This window comes from Chiloscyllium plagiosum, unplaced genomic scaffold, assembly GCF_037043375.1.
Source record: "Chiloscyllium plagiosum isolate Xiang-an unplaced genomic scaffold, Cpla_swu_hap1 HiC_scaffold_45, whole genome shotgun sequence".
Taxonomy (NCBI): Eukaryota; Metazoa; Chordata; class Chondrichthyes; order Orectolobiformes; family Hemiscylliidae; genus Chiloscyllium; species Chiloscyllium plagiosum.
Window position 1 is genome coordinate 16,473,162 of NW_028270183.1, and position 16,502 is coordinate 16,489,663.

Here is a 16,502-nt window from a genome sequence, read left to right on the forward strand (position 1 = left end):
TACAGTTGTTTTGTCTCTAACCTGGTTCCAAAACATGCTGGTTTGAGAAAAACCCTACCTCAAAGGCATTCTATGAACTCCTAGGTTACTATTGCTAATCTGATTTTTCTAGTTTATATGTAGATTAATGTCACCAATAACAATTGCCATTGCTTTATCACAAGCATCCAATATTTCCTCTTGCATATTTTGTCCTAGTTTTGTTGTTACTGATTGGGTCCTGTAGACCAGTCCTGCCAGTGACTTCTATTCCTCATTTCCACACAAAGAGATGCTACATCCTGCTATCCAGAACCAGTGTCATCTCTAACGGTTACACAAATCCCTTCCTTATTTAACAGTGTTATCACTCTACTCTTCCCCAGCTTCTCATTCAGAACCCAATCCCAGTCAGTCTGGCCCCATGCCTCTGTAACGGCCATTTTATTTATCTACATCAATGTGTGCCTACAATTTGTTTACTTTGTTATCAATGATGTGTACATTCAGATACACAGCCCTTGGTTTTACCTTCTTGCTATCTTTGGAATATCTAGCTTTCATTGTTGGTGTATTCCTCTCTGCCACTTCCTGGTATCCTCTTGACCCTCATTATTATTTTCCTCGGATTTGTTTCAACTCTTTGACATACCATATCTTTCCACATTTGCTCCTTTGCCCTCCATCCCTCTGGTTAAACTCCTCTGCACTTTCTTAGTTATGCGGTTGGCGTGAACACTGGCCCCCACATGGTTCCAATGCTGCAGGTCCCATTTTTCCCAGGACTGTAGCAGGTGGCCCATGAACCAGAATTTCCTTTTTCCATGCCAATCTTTGTGCTTTGTATTAATTGCTCTAATCTTGTGTTCCCTAACGCAAAGCAGGCACAACTCTGGTAACATTGTAGAAATTATAATCTGAAGAGCTCTGCTTTGTAGCTTGGTAGCTAGCTCCTCAGAGAGACAACTAGGAAAGAGATTCTGCGTAGAAAGTAAGTCCACTATGATCATTGGATCCTCCCCATCACACAGCCATTTCTCTCTCAGCTGTCAGATTCTCTGTTGTGGAAAGTGGTGTCAACCCCCGCACTATTGCATCCTATACAACTACCTTCTTGCTGCTACCCGGCATGGCAGTTGAATGGCTTCTTTTACCATGGTACCATAGTCCTTTTGTTCATTCACCCTATAGCCCCCACTCTCTAGAATCTCACACTGGACAAATGCAGAGACTGATACTCATGCTTCTTGTTCCACATGAGAGATGGGCAGAATTAGCCTCGAGTGTCAAGCCCAATGGGGAAGAGTTCAAATCCACTTTACACATCTGTACATCAACACGGACAGGTGGGATGGGTGCCAGGAACTGAACAAACCAGTCAGACTCACCACCTTCCAGGACACAATTAGGAGGCGAAAACGCATTTTTTTTTTTTAAAAAAAGGTATTTCTTTATTTTGAATGGGTCACTATTAAAACTATTTTTGAAAATAATCAGCTATGGGCTAGGCACAATACAAACAAAAAAGCTTTATTAAAATATAAATGTGCAAAGGATTGGTCCAACAATGCCAATATTTTTAAATAAATAAAAATATACAGTGTCAATAGACATCAATTTAAAAAAAATTCAGTGATTAAGGTGGAGGGAATACAATCCATCCTTTTAGCTAACTGTCAGGGTACACAGTAGCAGCTTTCTACATGACTTACTGGTTAAAAACCACACATTTTAATTTTATGGATTGTGCGAGGTTAAGGGAGGTTAGTACTACTGGATGAAGCACATTCTTGTTACAGGCACCCACTGTGCCAGTCTGTCCCAAACAGGCTATACAGAGGCCAGCATGAGGCATCATAAGATCTTACAATCCACACTGCAGAGAGCCTATTTGGCCCATCGAGTCTGCACTGACCCTCTGAAATGTATCCCCACTTCTACGAGAGTTAACCCACCTAACTATGGGGCAATTTAACACAGCCAATTCACTTGCACATCTTTGGACTGTGGGAGGAAACTGAAGCACCATGCAGGAACACATGGGGACAATGTGCAAACTCCACACAGACAGATAATTGTCCGAGACTAGAATCAAACCTGGGTTCCTGGCACCATGAAGCAGCAATGCTAACCGCTGTCATTGCAGAGGTTATACACACAAACTGGGTGAAGTACGACAATAACATGATCAGGTAGCACCAAGATTAAATAAAAACAGTGGCCAAATACATCATTGGTCAGTGTTACAACAGCAAAGTTTATATCGTTAAAGTTTTCTGACTGTGTCTAGGATTGTTAGAGTGTTATACAACTAAATGAAATGGACCAAATGATATACACTGGAGTCTGACAGTAAACAGTGTTTTTAAATTGTGAGGATCATAGAGAGAATCAGATTATTTTTTATTAAAATGAAGGTATTGGATGCTTATACCTGGGAACAATAACAACTATTTCCAAAGTCCACAATCTAGAAAGCCCCTTGATCCCTGAAAACGTGTTCTGTGGATCAGCTTGTAAGTAAGTGTGCTGGAATCTATTACTTTGTTTATAAGATGAAAAACAGGGGTATGTCTCAGTAGCTGGTTTAATATTTCTACTTGGCAGGAGACTTGGAGGAAGGTAAAGGAAACGATTGTGAAATCAGTCGACAGGCTTCGCTATAAATCTAATCACTATGATCTAGAGATATCACAGATGAGAAGGCAAGTCCAAAGACTAAAGTTATTTGTAGGAAGAATCACATCAGACTTGAAACATTAACTCGTTCTCACTCCACAGATGTTGCCAGATCTGAGTTTCTGCCGCATTTTGCTTTAAAATTTAGATCTAGCAGATTAAACATTTAGTTGAGAGACACAGGTTAACACCACAATTGGGGTTTTCTGATGTCATTAAAAAACAGAAAGAAACTGTATAGTAGTTTGGAGTTAACACAGTTTTCCATAGGCAACTAAGTGATTTGTTTCTCAGCCACTGATACATCACTAGTTGTTTTGATACCTGATATCTTGACAGGTCATAGTCTCAGCTAATAACTGGACGTTTGAATAGTCTCTGTAGAGATCTTAACATCTGATTTAAAAGTAGTCTAGCACAAGGAGGCCATTCTTTACAAAGATATGCAACACAAAATCAACCTTTATCTTGCTTCAACTGCTGAAGATTGCAAAAAGCACACCAAATGACACTTGTATATCTCCAACATTAACCATCTTGAAGACTGCATGTTATACTGGCAATTCAGATGAGTCATGACTACAAGAAGCTGTTCATTAACAGCAATGGTAGTGTTGAAAATAAAACAAAAACATCACAGAAGTGGTCGAGTGCAGGAGCTGTGTTTTACTAAGGAAGTTGAATCTCTTGTCAAAAGGAAGAAGGCGGATTATGTTAGGATGAGATGTGATGGCTCAGTTAGGGTGCTTGAGTGTTACAAGTTAGCCAGGAAAGACGGAAAGAGAGAGCTAAGAGGAGCCAGGAGGGGACATGAGAAGTCGTTGGCAGATAGGATCAAGGGAAACCCTAAGGCTTTCTATAGCTACATCAGGATTAAAAGAATGACTAGAGTAAGATTTAGGGCCAATCAAGTATAGCAGTGGGAGGTTGTGCGTGGAGCCAGAAGAGATAGGGGAAGCGCTAAATGAACACTTTTCATCATTATTCACACTAGAAAAAGACAATGTTGTCGAGGAGAATACGGAGATACAGGCTACTAGACGAGATTGAGGTTCACAAGGAGGAGGTGTTAGCAATTCTAGAAAGTGTAAAAATTCTGGAAAGTGGCTTTGACCTTTATATCATTGTCTACAGGAATAGTGCAGGAAGACTAAAGGATAGCAAATGTTGTTCAAGAAGGGGAGTAGAGACAAACCTGGAAATTATAGGCCAGTGAGCTTTACTTCAGTTCTGGGTAAAGTGTTGGAAAGGGTTATAACAGATAGGATTTATAATCATCTTGAGAGGAATAAGTTGATTAGGGATAGTCAACACAGTTTTGTGAAGGGCAGGTCATGCCTCACAAACTTTATTGAGTTCTTTGAGAAGGTGGCCAAGCAGGTAGATGAGGGTAAAGCGGTTGATGTGGTGTATATGGATTTCAGTAAAGTATTTGATAAAGTTCCCCATGGTAGGCTATTGCACAAAATACAACGTCATGGGATTGAGGGTGATTTAGCGGTTTGGATCAGAAATTGGCTAGCTGAAAGAAGACAGAGGGTGGTGGTTGATGGGAAATATTCATCCTGGAGTTCAGTTACTAGTGGTGTTACCACAAGGATCTGTTTTGGGTCCACTGTTGTCATTTATATAAATGACCTGGATGAGGGCATAGAATGTAGGTTAGTAAATTTTCAGATGACAATATGTTTGGTAGAGTTGTGGACGGTGATGAAGGATGTTGTAGGTTACAAACAGGCGATTCACTTTGGAAGGAACAACATGAATGCAGAGTACTGGGCTTATGGTAAGATTCTTGGAAGTGTGGATCAGGAGTGCGATCTCGGTGTCCCTATACATAGATCCTTGAAAGCTGCCACCTAGGTTGACAGGGTTTTAAAAAGAAATATGGTTGGTAGCTTTTATTGGTGGAGGGATTGAGTTTCAGAACCATGAGATCACGCTGCAGCTGTACAAAACTCTGGTGCGGTCACATTTGGAGTACTGCACACACAGTTCTGGTCACCGCATTATTGGAAGGATGTGGAAGCTTTGGAAACAGTTCAGAGGAAATTTCCTAGGATGTTGCCTGGTATGGAGGGAATGTCTTACAAAGAAAGACCGAGGGACTTGAGGCTGTTTTCGTTAGAGAGAAGAAGGTTGAGAGGCAATTTAATTAAGACATACAAGATAGGATGGTGATGGCTAGTACGAGGGGACATAGCTTTAAAATTGAGGGGTGATAGATATAGGATAGATGTCAGGGTAGTTTCTTTACTCAGAGTAGTAGGGTCATGGAATGCACTGCCTGCAACAGGAATAGACTTGCCAACTTTAAGAGCATTTAAATGGTCATTGGATAGGCATATGGATGAGAATGGAATAGTGTAGGTTAGATGGGCTTCAGGCTGGTGCAACATTGAGGGCCAAAGGGCCTGTACTACGCTGTAATGTTCTATGTTCAAGAGTTTATCTGCAGCAATAAGAAAGGAAGACGTTAATGCTACAGTCTTGGGCAGGCAAAGAAAACTTGACCCTGGTCACATGTGGTAAATGGAATATAAAAAAAAAATCGACTAAGTGTCTTAATTAGAACCAGCCTCTGGCTCAGTCAACTGGAGGTATCAAATAACAATGTGATTCAGTCAGTCTCAAAGCAGATCACTGGCTCAGAAATTGGAATAATTGATGGAGTGGTCTGTCTAACTCCAGACAGAGAAACTGTAACCCTGTTTAGCACCGGTCACAAACTCAGGATGATCCAAAATGCCTTAGAGCCAGTCAAGTACTTTTCTGAAGTACTGGGCACGATTTTCCCCATTTTTGGTTGAAGTATCGGAGTGGGCCTGATGGCTGCTGGCTAACACATCACTTTCACCACAGGATAATGCTCTGCCTAATGCACATCCCACTACTGGCATTCCGGGTTGTCAGAAGCTGCTGGTCAATAGGAAGCCAATAGCTTCTGGATATCAACTGACCACGCGAGGGCCTTAACTGGCGGTGAGTTGACAAAGACCCCAATGGAACATCTCAGCTAGAATGTAACTGGGGAGGTGGTGAGAAGGAGGTCACTATCTCTCCAGGGACAACACGGCCCATCTTTCCACCTTGGGAGAGAGGAAGCCTCCGCCCCTGGTCGCCATTACAAACCGGCTGCAAAGTCAGTAGTCAACAGAAGATTAGTTCTTTGTCCCCCACCACCCCTTATTCTCCTCAGCTTACCACTCACAACTGGACATAAATATTTCGGGGGCAAGGAATCGGGATGAATCTCAAGCTTGATGGCAGAGCCAGAATGTGAAGGTTAGGTGGACCAAATTTTTGCTTTAATCAGAAATTAACTGCGGGCTTTCAGGGCGTGTTTGGAATACAGACTGACTAATGCAGTTGGTACAGCGGACATTAAAATGAAAGGCGAGAAGCTTGGCTCTCAACAATGAAGCAAATGCAGCTTATAATTTTACAGTCAAAGGAGGTCTATAGAAGAGTCATTGGACCAGAAACACAAACTGTTTTTTATTGTCTACAGATGCCGAGACTTGCTTAGTTTCTGGACAGGATGGGATGGATACCTGGAGAATGTTTCCTCTTATGGTGGGGAACTGAAACTAAGGGACACAGTTTATGAATAAGAGGTCCTCTTTATATTAAAAAAAAAAGAAATAAGAAGCATGTTTTTCTTCCAAGGTCAGAGTTTAGAATCCTCTTCACCAGAAGATCACGGAAGCTGGATCTGTACACTTACTCAAGGCTGAGTCAGAGAGATTTTTAGTGTACAAGGGAATAGAAAGTCTTGGGGGCAGACAGGAAAGTGGTTATGACACCACAGCCAGATCAACCCAGGATGGTACTGAACGGTAAAGTGGATTGAGATGGGGCAAATTAGAGAGAAAACAAACTGCAGATGCTGGATTCCAAGCTAGACAGTCAGGAAGCTGGAGGAACACAGCAGGCCAGGCAGCAGCAGGAGTTGGAGAAGTCAACGTTTTGGATGTAAACCTTCTTCAGGACTGTAAGGGTAGCTGCATAAGGGAATGGCCTATTCCTGCTCCCAAATACTACATTCTGTGCAGGTAAACATGCAAATGATTTTCACATAGCAAATAACTGAATATTAGTGGTTTTGGATAGGGACCAAGGCATCATAGGGAACTTCCTTTTCTTTTCTTAAACAGGCCAGGGAAATGTTTTATTTATTGCAGCACTTGAATCACTGGAACAGAGACACACAGCCTCGGTTTTCTTCCAAGGAGATATTAAATCATCTTCAACAACTTAAAAAAACAACAATGACACCAAGAGCCAGCTGAGAATCTAAGTGCTCATCCGAAAAACTGCTTGCCGTTTTACAATATTTAACTTGAAGGTAATTTTCTCCATGCCAGTCATGGATACCACTTGTTTAAGGTCGTCAACATCCTGAAGATTTGAATCACTCCAATTCAACTGCTGTAAACAAAGCTTCTCAATCCTTCTTTTACCGCCTATTCTACACTACATATTGGACAAGGCGACTAGACATTGGCTTTGTTGTTGAAAATGGATGGAATCATAGAAAATGACCCAACAAAAACACTAAAGGTCCCTGAATACCACAAGTTAAAGAGAATTTGATTTATTCGATGTCTGTAAGACAGGAATTTAGAAGTCTGCCTTGTGATATACCAGGAACCATGTGACCAACCAGAGGAAACTGCTTTAAAGAGAGACCCTCAGGATATTGTTGCTGGTCAAGCTGCAAATACATAATCATCTTGGAAAAAGAAATGACTACAGGCTAATGGTCTCTGAACGACAAGCTAGACCCAGACCTACAGATATCACCTCGGTAAGTTACAACATGGAAACAGGCGGACTGGTCTAACTCATCCATATTAGTATTTATCCTTCACACACCAATATATTACTGCCCTGTTCCTACATCTCCTAATTTCCCCTTCTCGAACTACCTAATTAAATTCATCCTTGCCATGGCCTTTGCTTCAACAGAATCAGTAATAACAAATACGTATCTATCATTTTTAATGGAGAAACGCATCAGGTTCCAAGCTGCACTATTAAACAGGACTCTGCTTCCTAACCGGCACCCAAAAGAGGGGTTAGGATCAAGGGCAAGTTCAGGACAGGGTCTGAAGGGAGCATGATCAGATAGGGTCTGTGACTAGCCTCACCTGCCCAGGGATTAGCTAAGAATCAGAGCCCAACTCCTGGCCTTCTGCTTTTCATCCAGTTTGCCAAACTCCTCTCAATTCCACATCCCTTTAACGTTCTCTAATGGCCATATGGAGAAAGGCTCTCTGAAAGTCCAAAGCTACCACATCAGCTTCATCCAAGAGTCTAGTTAACTCCACAAAGAGAATTTGAAAATGTCGATCAAACCTTTCGGAAGTTGGTGTTGACTGTTATTTTCTCTTAATCCACAAATTTCAAACTATCTCCCACTACAGTTTTAAACTCTAACAATCCATAATTATTTGGGTTAGTCATGTTGCTACAAAAAAAAGAGAAAACCAATGTGTGCTGAAGCTCAGAACAGGGACTAATCTCTCTACAACGCAAATGTAATTTCTAAGACTTGTGATGTTTTGTTGTCAATTCCACAAGGTCCTTGGAAGAATCGAGAGAGGTCCTGCTTTTCTATTGGAAATTTCAGCTCTGTTGCTTGAACAAACCACTATTTGCTTCCTCCCCAACATTCTTTTCCTTTGTGAACATGGTTTCATATTTGTAAAGTACCGCATGCTAGTTTCTATTCAGCCATGAACCTGCGCATTCAATAAAAAAAGTCAATTTCAATATCAACTTTGCTTGAATCAAGGCACGTGTAGAACACTTGATTGCACCCTAAGCATTTTCCTACATCACATCAGTGACTATACTGCATCAATAATGTATTGGCTGTAAATTGCATTGGGACGTCCAGAGAAGAGGACAGGGTCTAAATAATTATTATTTCTTCCTGCTTACATTAGTTTCTCTACAGCATCCACCGTTGCAGAGGACTTTTCTTTCATTGAACTCTACAATGCACAGATTAAATAGCGAGCAGTAATAATATATACTTTTTAAACTGCTGATTGGGTAAGAGAGAGCTCAATGCTGAGACTCAAACCAACGATATCCTGCACTGATATACTTTAATGAATGTTGGGAGAGCTATTAAAGTTGCGGTTAGAGAGATCAATTTGGAGGAGGTGTCAAGAGACGGGCAGGAATACAACACAAGGAAGTTTGCAGACAGTGTTTGAAGATTTCCATCAAGAGTGTCTACTATTACATTATTGAGAAGAATGCAAAGTGCAATTATTGAGAAAATCCAAAGGCTGCTCTGTGAAAGCAAGCAAAATGAGAAAGGCTGTTACAAAGGAAAATAATTTGTATGTACACATGACCTCAAAACATCACAAATACTTCGTAGCTAAATGAAGAACTTTTGAAGTTTAAGAGTTCTTGTAAAACACTGTCCACAAATGCAAACAACAATGACCAAAATACTGTATTTTTCCCCCCGAAGTGATATCAGTCAAGGAGAAAATATTGGTCAGGATGATGGGGTGAATTTGTGTGTCCTTTTTCAAAGCAGTGCTATGGGATTACTTTACCTCCATATAAGGGGGTAGACATAACCTGTTCTTTTCGACAGCACCTGTAACACTGAAGGACTCCCTTCAGAAATAGCCTGAAATACATGCTGAAATTCCTGGACTGAGACTTGAACCCATGATCTTTTGACCCAAAGCAGGCCAAGCTCAGATTGAGGTGAAAATAACAAACCTGTTGAGGAATCTACAGATGAGAAATTTGAAATCTATAAATTGAGAATTGGGGAGGCAATTGAGATTCAGAAATATTATGTGTTAGGGGAATATGTTAGTGTAGAAGGAAGTGAAGTGAAAATTCCCTCTTCAAAGCTTGCCCTTCTTTAGGTCACACTACACTGCCCCAGTTTACAACTGTTACTTTAATCTTCACTATGCTTCCAGAGAACAAGGAACTAAGGATATGGAGATTCAGCTGGGGAATGGGACGAGTTGGTCTGCACTACAAAAGAGCCAGCATTGACTCAATGGGCAGAATGGCCTTCTTCATTCAAAGTGGTCAGCTAGGCTTCAGCTAGGTGAGAAAACTCGGGGCAATTTAAAGAAAGGCAGACTGTTTCACAATTAGGACAGGGTAAGGCAGAGGTAGCTTTTTTTAAAATAACTTATTTATTGGATGAGGGTGCTGCTAGCTGGGCCATCCAGCATTTATTGCTGATCCCACGACAGATGGTCATAAACACTTACTCAGTTTACTGTTAAGAGGAAATTAAATCAAGCGCTAACTTTATATGTCACTAAAATCACTTAATGGATGTTCTACATAATATCAAACTCAAGTAAACAGATGCCTGACTAATAAATTAATGAAATAAAGAATGTTGGAACAAAACAGCTGTACCACTTAAACACACTATCTATTTGTGTAGAAAGTCATATATCAAACTAGAAACACAATATAAAACAGATACTTTCTAATACATACTGCTGCTACTGAAAATAGGTCTTGTAGAAACTAAACAGTTAATTGCTCAGGTGAACTGGATGGTTAAGTATTCAGTGGAACAGGGATGAAAACATCACAAATGATTAAAACTCCATGTCTGAACTGTTTGGCCAATTCTCAGTTTCAGGTGTTTGCTGGATACTTGCAAAATAAATCAAATGGCTCTTTCGAGTCTCAAAAATGATTCAAAATAATTATCCATGGCTTGTATTCTTCCCTGGAAATTTTATGGTCAATACAGATGCCACAGTATAATGCTTATTGCAATTGATTAAGGAGGCTGGACAACCACTGGACAAATCCTTGCATCTGGATGAGAGGAACAGAAAATACCACTACTATATTTGCAGCACTCAGTGGAAATGACTTTGTGACTTCTACATACAATGAGTTAGCCAGGAAATTTGTCCTGCCTTTCTTTCCGATGTACAGTCTCAAGAAGAGGTGTTAACCTTCTCCCTAGATGTTGATTAACCTGCTTCCTAATTCCAGAATTTTCAACTTCTATTGTACAGCACTTGCAAGGATGAATTAAGATCGCGTAAATTGCAGTAGGATTGAGAAGCAGTGCCTGGATTTCTGTTTAGTGATTCTGAACAGACTGCAATTTCCAGGGAGCTGTCTTTCTGGATTTGGGGCTTCCTTCATTGGCTCCTGGTGCCAGATGGAAACTTACAACCTCTCAATTTGGATCCAAGAAAGTTGTACAAAGTGTAAAAGGGACAGCACGTGTTACGGAGGATTGCGAGAGAGCTGGCTCAGGCTTTCTTTTTACATTAAGTTAAAGTGCAAATTGAGGATCTGAAAAGAAAATTTAAGCAAAAACGAAAACGTGAATACTCACTGAACTCAACAGCTAAACTCAGAACCAGACAATTCTCTAATTAGAGGATTTTCCTGGAAATGGCTTGAGTCATTGCAATGGTGTATCTACAGGACAGGAACTCCCAAAGATTGTAAAAGAAAGGATTTATGGAATCAATGATTTAAATCATCAATTAGGACTCTCCATTCATCTGAGACTTTTGCACCACCGTTTATGTAGGTACAAAAGGTCAGCCATTCAGTCCTCGGAACCTTTCATTTAATCAGATCAGGTCAGTATTTTAACTCCATCTACCTGCCTTGGTTCTGATACTGGAGAGATGTTGCAGTAACCATCACAGCCCTGTTCCTGGCTAGGCAGAGGTAATGGTCACAAAGCCAGACTCCAACTAATTGGTAATTGTAGAGAATGGGGACTGTCCCCGTGAATAAATTAACAGCAACGACTTTCGCTACTTGCTGGTACTCTGAGGACTGCATTCAAAAAAGCAAGACAAAACCACAGACGGAAACATAATACCTCACAAGAACAAGTTTGTTGAGTTTCAATCGGAACAGGAAGCAGTGAATTAGAGCACCCTGTGTGGGTTTTGTTTTTACTTATCATTGCTATATCGCGGCTAGACATCAGAACAATTAAAACAGCTTTACTACAGCTGTTCAAAAGGTTTGTACTTGGTTTTCCAAGCAATGATACTGAACATTATGTGCTGATCTAAAACGGTTGGAAGTGAATGTTAATCACACATCAGAGTTCCTAATAAAAGGAAATAATGACAGAGGCTGTGCCTCATAGTTGAAGCTAATTTGTTGACAATTCTATGGAATGGGTGCAATTATACCTGTGCCTGTTTAAGATCTGTTTCATAAAGATGACCACTCAATGAAGTGAACTGGATTTAACCCTAGATTCTGGCTATACAGTAACTCAGCAAACAGCTGACTAACCTACCAGTCAATTGACAGATAATGGCAAATTACTTCTACATTAGTTACTATGAAGCGATGTCTTACAATTCAATAAACAATATTATCCATATTTTATTAGTTAATAACTGTTAAAAAGACAAAAACATATAACTGATGGCTTAAACTAGAATATGGAAAGAAAGATTATACTCAATTATACTCAATTTTGGGTGGCACGGTGGCACAGTGGTTAGCACTGCTGCCTCACAGTGCCTGAGACCCGGGTTCAATTCCCACCTCAGGCGACTGACTGTGTGGAGTTTGCACATTCTCCCCGTGTCTGCGTGGGTTTCCTCCGGGTGCTCCGGTTTCCTCCCACAATCCAAAGATGTGCAGGTCAGGTGAACTGACCATGTTAAATTGCCCGTAGAGTTAGGTAATGGGTAAATATAGGGGTATGGGTGGGTTGCGCTTCGGCGGGTCGGTGTGGACTTGTTGGGCCGAAGGGCCTGTTTCCACACTGTAATGTAATCTAATCTAAATCTAATCTAATCAATTCATCCATTTTAAAATCTGGATTCAAAATATTAGTTGATGGGGAAAACCAAGCATTCTTTGAAAAAGAAAATTAAAATGGCGTGCTGCTGAACAGTCTGGAAATACAAGTTGAGCAGGATATACAAAGAAACAAAAAAAAATTTCAGCCTCATATCATTACGTAATTCTAGATTCAATAGACTGATACTGAGTGGAAAACCCTGTGCTGGCACACAACGATCATAAGCCAGATTGGCAATCAGAAAAAGGTAAAGCAAGTTATCACTGGCAAGAGTGCTGCAATGATTGTGTAGCTCCCTGTGCAGAACTATTGGGTGAGGGAATATCTGCACCAACGAAACTAAACCAGTCACAAGAAATTGTTGTAAACTTCAGGCTTTGTTTGAACTAAAAAAGAAACGTAGGTCAAAATGGTTCATGGGCAAATTACATAGGGTGTCTTCCAACGGCAAGAATTGTGCTATTTGCTCTGTATCATTAATTGAAAAAAACAAAACTGTGTGTGAGAGGGGGAAAGAGGGGGACCGAGAGCAAGCGTGAGAGAGCGAGTGTGAGGAAAGAGAGCGTGAGAGAGAGAGGACATGGATTGAAGTTTCAAACAACACTGAAAAATGAAAACTCCTTCACAATGACAAAATACTTGACATACATCAAGTTTAGTAAATGAGACAGTAAAACATTGAAAACGATTTGGCTAGGAAACATCAACTTTCCTCTTTTGGATGCAGGCTAGCTATTTGGTGCATTCAATTTATTTTTTTTGAATGACAGTGTTTGCAAATACAGTAGAATTTAATCTGGATATTTGTAAGAGACAGATGCCAGGACTGATTTATTGGGGTGGGGACTATGAATTATCAGGTTATGCAGTCCCAGTTAAAGTGCTACCATTATTACTCAGTGTGTTAAAGAAAACACAAAATGTCCATAGACCATGAGCTCTTTACTCCAAAGCCAGTAAAAGATGCACCTGCTCCTTACACTTTCCACCCAGCACAGTCCGATATGCTGCAAGATCCTTAGCTTGCAGTTCCCTAACAGCCTCCAAGAAATTGTTGCATATTTCCCTCTGATCCATGAAACAGTAATGTCTAGATTGCAGTGAAAGAAGGTTGCACAAATCTGTTGCAATGATTGATCACGTTATTGTAGCTTCACGTTAATTTACAAAAGTGAATTCACAGAGGGCACAGGAATGACCATTCAGCCCTTCCAGCCTGCCTGGCTCATTCAACATCATAGCTGATCATCTCCTGAATCCCACTTTCCACACACAAATTTCCACATCACTGGAATATCTTCAAAAAGGTATTGATGCGTCTTAAAGATAATCAAACGATTGAGTTTCCACAGCCATGTGGAATAGGGAAAGTTTCGAAAGATTCATCGCCCTTTGAAATCAAGACCCTCCACCTGATCCATATTACTGGCTGTCCCATGCTGGGAGGTTATGCCTCAAATAAAAGCAAAATACTGCAGATGACGGAAATCCAGTATAAAAACAGAAAATGCTAGATAACCATGTCGAAAAAAAATCTTTCGAACTGAAAAAACATTCCTCTCTCCAGAGATGCTACCAGACATGCTGAATTTCTCCAGCATTTTCTGTTTTTATACCCAAGAGTATGTCCTCTGGTTCTAGAGTAACCAGCCAGAGGAAACATCCTGCATCCATCCTGTCATACCCTGTAAGACGGTTGGAAGATCTCCTCTCATTTTTCAAAAAACCTCTACAAAATACAGATTCAGTTTCCTCAAATCTTCCCTCATAAGAGGATTCCACTATCCCAAGGAGTAGTCTGGTGAACCTGCACTTCCTCTATGACAAGTACATTCTTCCTTGATAAGGAGAGCCAAACACTTTGCACTTGAGGTGGGATGTCATTGATGCTCTAAACAGCTGCAATAATGTATTTATTTCTGTACTCAATGCACCATTAAATAATTGTCAACATACCATTTGCCTTAACTGTTTTCTTCGCCGACACGTGAGATTTTAGTGAATAGCCAAGATCTTTTTTCTAGGGTGGGGGAGTCCAAAACTAGAGGGAATAGGTTTAAGGTGAAAGAGGAAAGATTTAAAAGGGAACTAAGGGCAACATTTTCATGCAGAGGATGGTGGGTAAATAGAATGAACTGACAGAGGGAGTGGTGGAGGTTGGTACGATTACAACATTTAAAAAGACATCTGGATGGGTATATGAACAGGAAAAGCTGTAGGGGGATATGGATCAAATGCTGGCAAATGGGACTAGGTCAGATTAGGAAAATCTGGATGCAGGTTTGCTCACTGAGCTGGAAGGTTCATTTCCAGACATTATGACACCCTACTAGATAACATCTTCCGTGGGCCTCCAGGTCCGGAGGCTCACCGAAGATGTTACCTAGTAGGGTGACAAAACGTCTGGAAATGAACCTTCCAGCTCAGCGAGCAAACCTACATCCAGAACCTCAACCTGAGATACAAATCATCTCAAAACTCATTAGGATAACTGGTTGGCGTGGATGAGTTTCCAGGCTGTATGAATCTATGACTCAGAGTCAAAGAATACTCCAATCTCTTTGGGCACTCACACTTCCTAACCTCTCACTGTTTTAGAAACGTTCTGCCTTTCTGCTTTTTCTCCTAAACTACCTTCACCCTTGTTCCAACATATTCCATCTGTTATGTTCTAGCCCATTCACTTCACTTATACAAGTCCTCCTAAAGCCTCCTTGCACCTTTCACACAACGTATACCCCTGCCCAGCTTGGTATCATCAACAAACTTGGAAATATTACAATTGGTCCCCACAGCAAGGTTAAATTATAAAGATTGTGTACAGCTGTGAACCTAGCACTGACTTTTGAGGTACCCCACTTGTGACAACCTGTCAACCAGAGAATGTCTATTTATTCCCATTCTCTGTCCATACTGGTCTATTCCTCCCAATCCCATGTACTCTCATTTTATTCATGGGCCTCCATTGCAGGACCTTATCAAAAGCCTTCTGAAAATCCAACTTCAGCACATCCACTGCTCCTTTATCTACGTTACAAGTAACATCCTTAAAATACTCCAAGTTTGTCAAACATGATTCCCTTCATAAGTTTATGCAGACTCTGTTCAACATTACCTTTCTTTTTCTAAAGTATTCAGTGATCACATCTTACATAACAGATTCTAGCATTTTCTCTACCACGGACATCAAGCTAACAAGTCTCGAGATCTCCTTTCTTAAGGAGTAGAGTTACATATTCTATCTTCCAGTCAGCATAAGCCTTCAGAGAATTTGGAAAATTAACAGAACCACCAATGTATCCAATACCTTGATTGCTAATTCCATCAAATACTCAGAGATGAAGCTCACTTGATCCAGGTGATTGGTCAATCCTTAATCTAGCTAATTTTTAAAGTACTACCACATTACTAATGCCAATTTTATATAGCTCTTCAGTTATGAGAATCCATTGATCACGTGATGTAGCTGGGAGGCCTTTCTTCCATTCACTGTGTAATTTCCTCAGAGTTCCCTGTTCTCTATTGCATCTTTTCCTGTGCCCACATGCGTCCGTGCTAACCTTTTCCCTTTGACATATCAAGAGAAACCCTGTGTTTAATGTTCCTTGTATTTTATATTCTTGGTCTTCCTCTGCTGGGTCCTAAATCGCTCCCATTTCTCAGGCTTATCACTGTTCCTGGCATTCTTATAAGCTACTTCTTTTGGTCTAATACAAAGTTTAACTTTCTTTTCAAATTAAGCATGGTCGACTTATATAAAAAAAATTGAAGAATAGAAAAAAAAGACAAATGTAAATTCAGAGCAAGTTAAACATCTGGCCCATCACTTTGCTGTGACAACAGCCATAAATCACAAAGGTGCCTTCATTATCAATACAAGTGTTTTCGATTCTCACAGCAGCTCCAGACAAAAGTGGCTCAACTGACGCTGAGAAACCAGCCCACAATGTCAGTAATATCCTCTTCCCCAGCACATCGACCAATCCCCATTGCTATTTTAAGATCATGGGACACCAGGTGATTT

The 16,502-nt window shown here is 40.5% G+C and overlaps 1 protein-coding gene across 1 annotated transcript in view; it reads right to left on the reverse strand.

Moving 5' to 3' along the window:
• Window positions 1–16,502, reverse strand: part of cc2d1a (coiled-coil and C2 domain containing 1A) — an 81,811-nt gene that overhangs the window by 20,102 nt on the left and 45,207 nt on the right. The window lies entirely within an intron of this gene.